This window comes from Aedes albopictus, chromosome 3 (genome assembly GCF_035046485.1).
Source record: "Aedes albopictus strain Foshan chromosome 3, AalbF5, whole genome shotgun sequence".
NCBI lineage: Eukaryota > Metazoa > Arthropoda > Insecta > Diptera > Culicidae > Aedes > Aedes albopictus.
In genome coordinates, this window is record NC_085138.1 from 329,514,040 (window position 1) to 329,520,995 (window position 6,956).

General features: G+C 38.2%; 1 long non-coding RNA gene across 1 annotated transcript; it reads left to right on the forward strand.

Annotated features, from left to right (window-relative positions):
• Nucleotides 1–678: 678 nt before the first annotated feature.
• Nucleotides 679–1,178, forward strand: LOC134291562 (uncharacterized). Its single transcript, XR_009999159.1, has 2 exons — nucleotides 679–984; nucleotides 1,049–1,178. It is a non-coding gene; the product is annotated as an uncharacterized LOC134291562 (long non-coding RNA).
• Nucleotides 1,179–6,956: the final 5,778 nt, after the last annotated feature.

Sequence of the window (6,956 nt, forward strand, 5' to 3'; positions counted from 1 at the left end):
AAATTTTAAACATTTAATTAGTTTTACAATTTACCAATCGGTCAAGGTTTTCTAGTCAAGATGGCTTTGCTAAACTCAAAAATGTCATGCGGAAGTTTTGGTCTAAATGGAAGATTCAAAGGTCAATTTTCATTTTATACATATTTGTTGTCCTGCACTGTACTCACATAGATTGAGCCCGTTCGGTTTTCAACCGTCGTGATGCGGACAATCTCCTACCTATCGGGTGGTCTAGAATTCGGTTCCTGTTTTTGGAATCTTCTACCATTGCTTTTCGCATGATATTCTTTTTGTTTGTGTGAGTCACTTTCTCTCTGTTTAGTTTAGTGTGTGTCTTAACTATCTAACCCTGAGAAGATTCTCTCATCTATCTATTTTGTTTTGATCGTCATCTTCTATTAGTCGTCTCGTTTTTCAGTAAGTGTAATAGTCCGGCATAAGCTACATGGAGATTGTCAGTGTCTGTGCGTTTGTTTACAGTATTGTTAGTGTTGTATATGTGGCAACTTTCAAGAATGTGTAGATTGCTTGTTTTGAATGTCCTATCTATGATGTTTGTTTCGTCTAGCTTAAAATTATGGTCCATCGTTGCTGCATGGTTAACAAGTGCCGTTTTTTCCCTCACCCAGCTAACCTCCGCGTCTTCGTTTGTATACCCTTTGTCTAGTAATGTTTTTAGCTAAGACACACACTAAACTAAACAGAGAGAAAGTGACTCACACAAACAAAAAGAATATCATGCGAAAAGCAATGGTGGAAGATTCCAAAAACAGGGACCGAATTCTAGACCGCCCGATAGGTAGGAGATTGTCCGCATCACGACGGTTGAAAACCGAACGGGCTCAATCTATGTGAGTACAGTGCAGGACAACAAATATGTATAAAATGAAAATTGACCTTTGAATCTTCCATTTAGACCAAAACTTCCGCATGACATTTTTGAGTTTAGCAAAGCCATCTTGACTAGAAAACCTTGACCGATTGGTAAAGTGTAAAACTAATTAAATGTTTAAAATTTTGTATTGATAGTTGAATAATTATATTTTAGAACCCTTGAAAAAGGTCCCATACGGACCGAAACGTCGGGAAAAATCATAAACTAGTGTTTTCGATTCCCCAAAAGACTGCAAAGCCAACATTCCGAAGCAAAATCATCCCAGTCGCATCCCAACCAAGTATCTACTTGTTTTCATAGAAAATATTAAAAAATGTTCATTTACTTAAGTCCTGTGTTGCAATAGCATCACGGATTCGACTAAAAACTTGTCCAGAGTAGTAGAATATTGCTCTCTGATTGATACAGAAGAAAAAATTACTTTCAAATGCATTTTTTATCAAAATTTTAATCCATAAAGATGGTCATATTATAAAAATGCATACTTTTTGCTCCATTGATGCAGATTTTCGACTCTAGCGAATCCTGTAATTATTTGTTTTCAACAAAGTTGGTCCTATGTTATCGTACACCTTATTTAATAATAATCGGATGCAAAGTTTTTATTTCCAACATTATTGTTATGCAAAATTTGCTTTAGGTTGCATGGTTATTTGGAAGAACCTTCAGAAAACGAAACTGTTTTGATTACTGTGTCTGTATTGGCGCACAGTAACCAAACCAGAAAAGCTATTAAGAAGCAGTTTTCTGCATTTGAAACCACATTATTCCCACTTTCGACTAGATGCATAAAAGTTGATTATTTAATATGTTCATGCCCTTTTGGCTTTACAATTGAATTTTATTCAAAAAATCGAATCTCACTTGTGACTTGAATATCTCAACACTTAATTTTCCGTTTGAGTTTACATTTTGCCAGAATGTTTATAACTCATGCTGCTGCAGCATGGCACATACTTTTCTGGTATTTAAAACGATATAACATATGTGAACAGTAATTTTATATATATTTTCAATTTTCAGCAATAAAAAAATTTACCTCATTTAACACCTGGTCGACTTTCTATAAAATAAAACTATTTTTATTCGATTCAAAAATGATTACTATAATGAAAGACGACGTTCTGAACAACAAAGCAAGGGTGGTTAAATTTGAACTACGCGTCTTCTTTTTATAGCCTTGTAAAGTTGTCCGTTTTATAAATTGAACAGTCCTTATTTACCCCGTTTATTGATTCAGTAAGCAAAACCACAAAATACTTAACAAAAAGTACTAAATAAACACGTCCTGTGGAATTACTTTTGAGACGCTGCAATTAAAATTGAATACAGTTCTGCTAATCGAATATATTTGACTTAGTCATAATTAACCCTTCCGGACGCGCGCTGTTGTAAAAAGTATAACACTATTAGAAAACCTCGCTCGTCGTATGAAGCGAGAGTGCGGTGCAGTTTTAGCTGCTTGATGGTGCGCATCCTGAAAGGTTAAGGAGTAGAAAGATTGACAAAAGTACAAACAAACAAACAATATTCTATAATTAATGTGTTATATCTTGCTTGGCCAATTGATTTCGAAGTGAACCCGATTGCCTTTCCGTAAATTGTTGTCATACAGAAAAAAAAGTGCACATCCAGAAAAACCATTAGGTGGCAGCCTTTCTCCAGTACGAAGCCTCCATCGGCCATCGACAGATCACCCCGAAGTCGTGTGACGGTCATTAGGCGCGCCTCGGAACAGTTTTATCTTCGACGAGGGCATGCCTTGAGCATTAGGGAAGCACCTCGCTTAATCTTTATATTTTCCCTTCTGATTTCTCAGGCTCGATACAGCTAGGCGAGAGTAGGGTTACCATATTGTTCACACATGAAAAGAGTACATTTAAGAATTCTGATAAAAGAGTACAAAAGAGTACAGCAATCGAGTAAATATTGATTTCTTTCTATTTTTTTTCGATTAAATACTGTTTGACACTCTTGAAGTTTTCAATATTTAAATTCTGTAAACCATACTTGACACATAAAGATAGGTAAATTTTCTAACGAAGTGAAAATCTTGTTGTATTAAGTTGTGTCGTCTACTTAATACATCACTGGATAGTTATCACAGCAGTTTCTAGTCTCACATTTTTTCAGTATTCATGCCAACTATTGACCAATACAAATACGTGTGTGTTAGTAATTTGTTTTCAAATTCCTTTCGTTAAGAATTAGAGAGAACTGTCAATTATTTCGTTCTTCCGTAGATGGGTTTCGCGAGACTTTTTTATTTTTTTTTGTGAAACGGACCTAGTGTGATGGCTAAAACACGTGACGCTTACGCCGAGGACCTAGGATCGAATCCCAATCCCGACAAACTCGCAAAATGTGAGTTCTTTCTTCGGAAGGGTTAAAATCTCGTTAATACTGATTATAAATTTCTTTTAAGAGCTCAATGGAAAATGTAACTGACTGCTTCGTTCAAGACAGTTTAAAAAACTGATACTGCTTTCAAAAGCTAACATATTACAGAAACGAAATACTTTCGTTATTATTTACCCTTCCGATTATTGCACGTCAAAGTGAAGCCATTTTTGCAAAACAAATTAATTAACGACAGTTTTAATCATAATCTGAATGAATTAATGTGATTTCGATGGAAGAAAAGGAAAATAAAGATGGCCTTTCTTCTGCAGATAAGACCTATCGTTGAGTGATTCTAATTTGTAGCATACTGTTTTTTTACTACTTGTAAGGTTATTTTGATTGATATGTATATTTCATCAGAAAAATGTAATTTTGCAAAAAAGAGTACAATTGGGCCCATTTTACCAAAAAGAATAGTACGCTCAATTTATAGCTGAAAAAGAGTACATGTACTCTAAAAAGAGTACGTCTGGTAACCCTAGGCGAGAGTAGTTGCCAAGGTGGTGGTCCCGGCCGGCTTATCGCTTGCGGCTTTTCGGAGGGATCATTAATAAAAACAAAAGAGGAAAATACGGTCGATAATTGTATTAGGAGCCCATTATCCGTAAGCGCTGAGAGGCACGGGAAGAAAATGGAAGAATTTGTGGAACATGTCCACTTTTTGGAGTTCATGATTGATGGATTTTGCTTTCTGTGAGGTGAGAAGATGCACACCCTGAAACGGCAATTACTGCGAGCCGACGTTTGAAGAGAATACGACAACGATTCATAGACGTGTTTCTCATGATTTTTTAAAACTATATCACCATGTTTGAGTTTTTGCATTTCTGCATTTCAACTTAAAATTTCTAGCGTATGTTGTAGAGGCCCTTCGAGCGAGTGGTTTTAATTGTATGAATGTTTCAATTGCTGCAGAAAACTTTAAATAGGGGGCATGGCGTGCCATTTTCTTGAAAATACGGATTTGTTGCTTTCGCTTTTAATCGAATCGTTCTGCCGGGTTTCATGCTGCAGCATGACTACCGTCATTGCGTTCTTCTCCTCCAGCAAATCTCGGCACTTTTTATCGAACCCTTCACAGGGGTTCGCCGTCATTCAAGAACGCTACCCGCAATAGCGAGATTCGGTTACTACGGTCGCTCTAGATCGTACCGAGGCGGCTGTCGGTGCCATACATTATAGATAACAAAAATTTTTGGGCTCATTTCGTCCATCACGAGCTAGTGGTCAGAGTGAGTACTGGCGCCATAATAGGTAAGATGAGGAGAGTGAGTGCTTTGAATAAGATTTCCAAATTACCAACTTTTCTATTTTCATTGAGAAATCACCATCATCATATTCTTCCAAATGTCACATAAAGCACCCGACATTTCCAAATTAGGTGACAAACGACTCTTTCACCCGGGTTCGACCGTTAGCTACCGAAATCCGAAAACATTCCCACCCTTTCGAACATATTGGTAGCTTGTCCGCTCCAGTATAGCCATTTTTCATCTGCCACACGGAAAGGAACCCTTTCCCAGGTAGGGTTGATGTAGCTACCGTCCTCGTACCCATCGTTATCCTCAGCAGCACCACCACCGCGGAGATCGTAATCGATGAGTGACATTTTTCTCCGTTTTGTGTCCGAATCCAAACAACCGCAGCCGAACGAAGCCACAACACGACAACATCGATGAAAGGTGATTACGACCTATCGGCACGACGGACGACACGGCACAGTTAGAGTTTAGAGGTCCGCATGGCAGGCATTAGTTCTTCTGAACCAAGCAAGAGAGGTGGAATGGATTGTAGTGGACAGAGAAAACAACGAATTAATTATCGATGGTAATTTATCACCTGTTGAGCATCGATTCCGATCTGGGGAAAGATTTGCCGAAAGAGAATGCCTGAGATAGTAGAGTGGCCTACATATATACGGGAAAATAAATAAATGTGATGAATTCCCAACTTTGGATCATGATTTGAATTTGTTTTCAGGAAAACGAGATCCTCCAAAAATTTGAGCATCTTGATAAATAGAAGACACATTCTACCGTGACTTCACAACGTTTTGACGCCTTTTTGGTCAAATTTTTTACTATAACTCGTAAATTCGACCGTTACCCGCTAATATTATTGCATATTCGGTTCGGATTCCTTCTAAAATTTCCAATAAGTATGATCTGTTGAACAGTTAGTTTTCAATGAAAAAGATTGTAAAATGGGAATTAGTAGCGTGACGTTATAACGTTGTAATGGATTACCAAAAAATGTTTTTTTGTTTTGTTTTTCAAATGATATATTAAAATTTGCTTGTACAATGTTTTTGTGCACTAAATAAAATTAAATTTTCAAGGGACCATCTTGGTAGTCAATATTTTTCATTTCAGTAGTTTCTTCGTTCTTTTTTGGGCCACTCTATCGGGACAGTCAGGTGGTGGTATCCCAATGCGGGTGTATGCCGTATTCTATGGGACGGCGATAGAATTGGAAAAATGTCACAACAAATATAGGCGTATTTTTCAATATTTATCAGCCCCAACCGCACTGTCGAGCCGAACGGAATTCATTAATTGTCGCCATGGGAAAGGTTAATAATGATCGGTTCTGAATTTACAAGCATCGGGTAAATTGGAAATCTGATTGAGGGTACGAAGGGGAAATCGAGTTCGGTGCAACTCGTCGAAATAATCAATTTCGAAAACAAAAATAATTATCAGTGGAATGTTTCATATTTATCCAGCGAGAATGGAATTCGCTGTCACCAGAGTGTACCGTGCACGCGCAACCTCGCGAGAAAACGTTGATAAATTGCACCCAAAGTGTTGATTAATAGTGAGCCGATGTTCGAACTGTCGCCGCATTAGGAACTGAAATTGTGATCATTTATTATTTGCCTCTTGTGGTTGGCATTCTGGCTAATAAGGCACCTGGTCCATCACGGATGGGATCATTAATATCGACGATACCCAGTTGCATCTTATCTGTGCATCTTAAATTTTAAACTTTAAATCATTCGGAACCGGGTCGTGGGAACGATAACCGAGTATGATTGGTATGAGATGAGTATGAGTATGAGTATGAGATTGGTGACATCATTGCATTGTAGCGCATCCATTTATCTTCAATCTCTGTGAGTGTGACATTGTACTATCAGGGCCAGTATGAGACCTTCAGCAGTTCATTATTATTTTTTTATTAGAGAGATTTTAGGCAGTTTATTAACCAAATGTCGTCAGAGGAATAAATAAAGCCATAGGGTAAAAGCATCAGTTTTAGCCAGTTAGGTGTTTTGACCTTAGTGTGATATTAACCCTGTTGCGATCTAAACCAGCAAAAATTATTTATTACTATTAGATCCTAATATAACATGAAGATTGGCACGGTAAAGGCTGGGTATGCTGCGCAATTCAGATCCCATTGTGATCCACTAGCCTCTGCCCAGCAACTCCCAGTACCGGCCGAAAACTATGAGCAACCTTAGGGAAGATCGGGTAACCAACCCCGTTGGGAACTTTGGTCGTAGGCTGACAGGGAAGGTGGGGGGGGGGTTTGCTTCGGCAAACCTGAGCGTCTGTTCTCCAGGAGGAGCGGCTTACAACAGCGTCTGATACCCATGTTAGGAGCGGCTGATCTACGTTCGAGTGCCAGGGAAGGACTCTAAGCTCAACTGTGC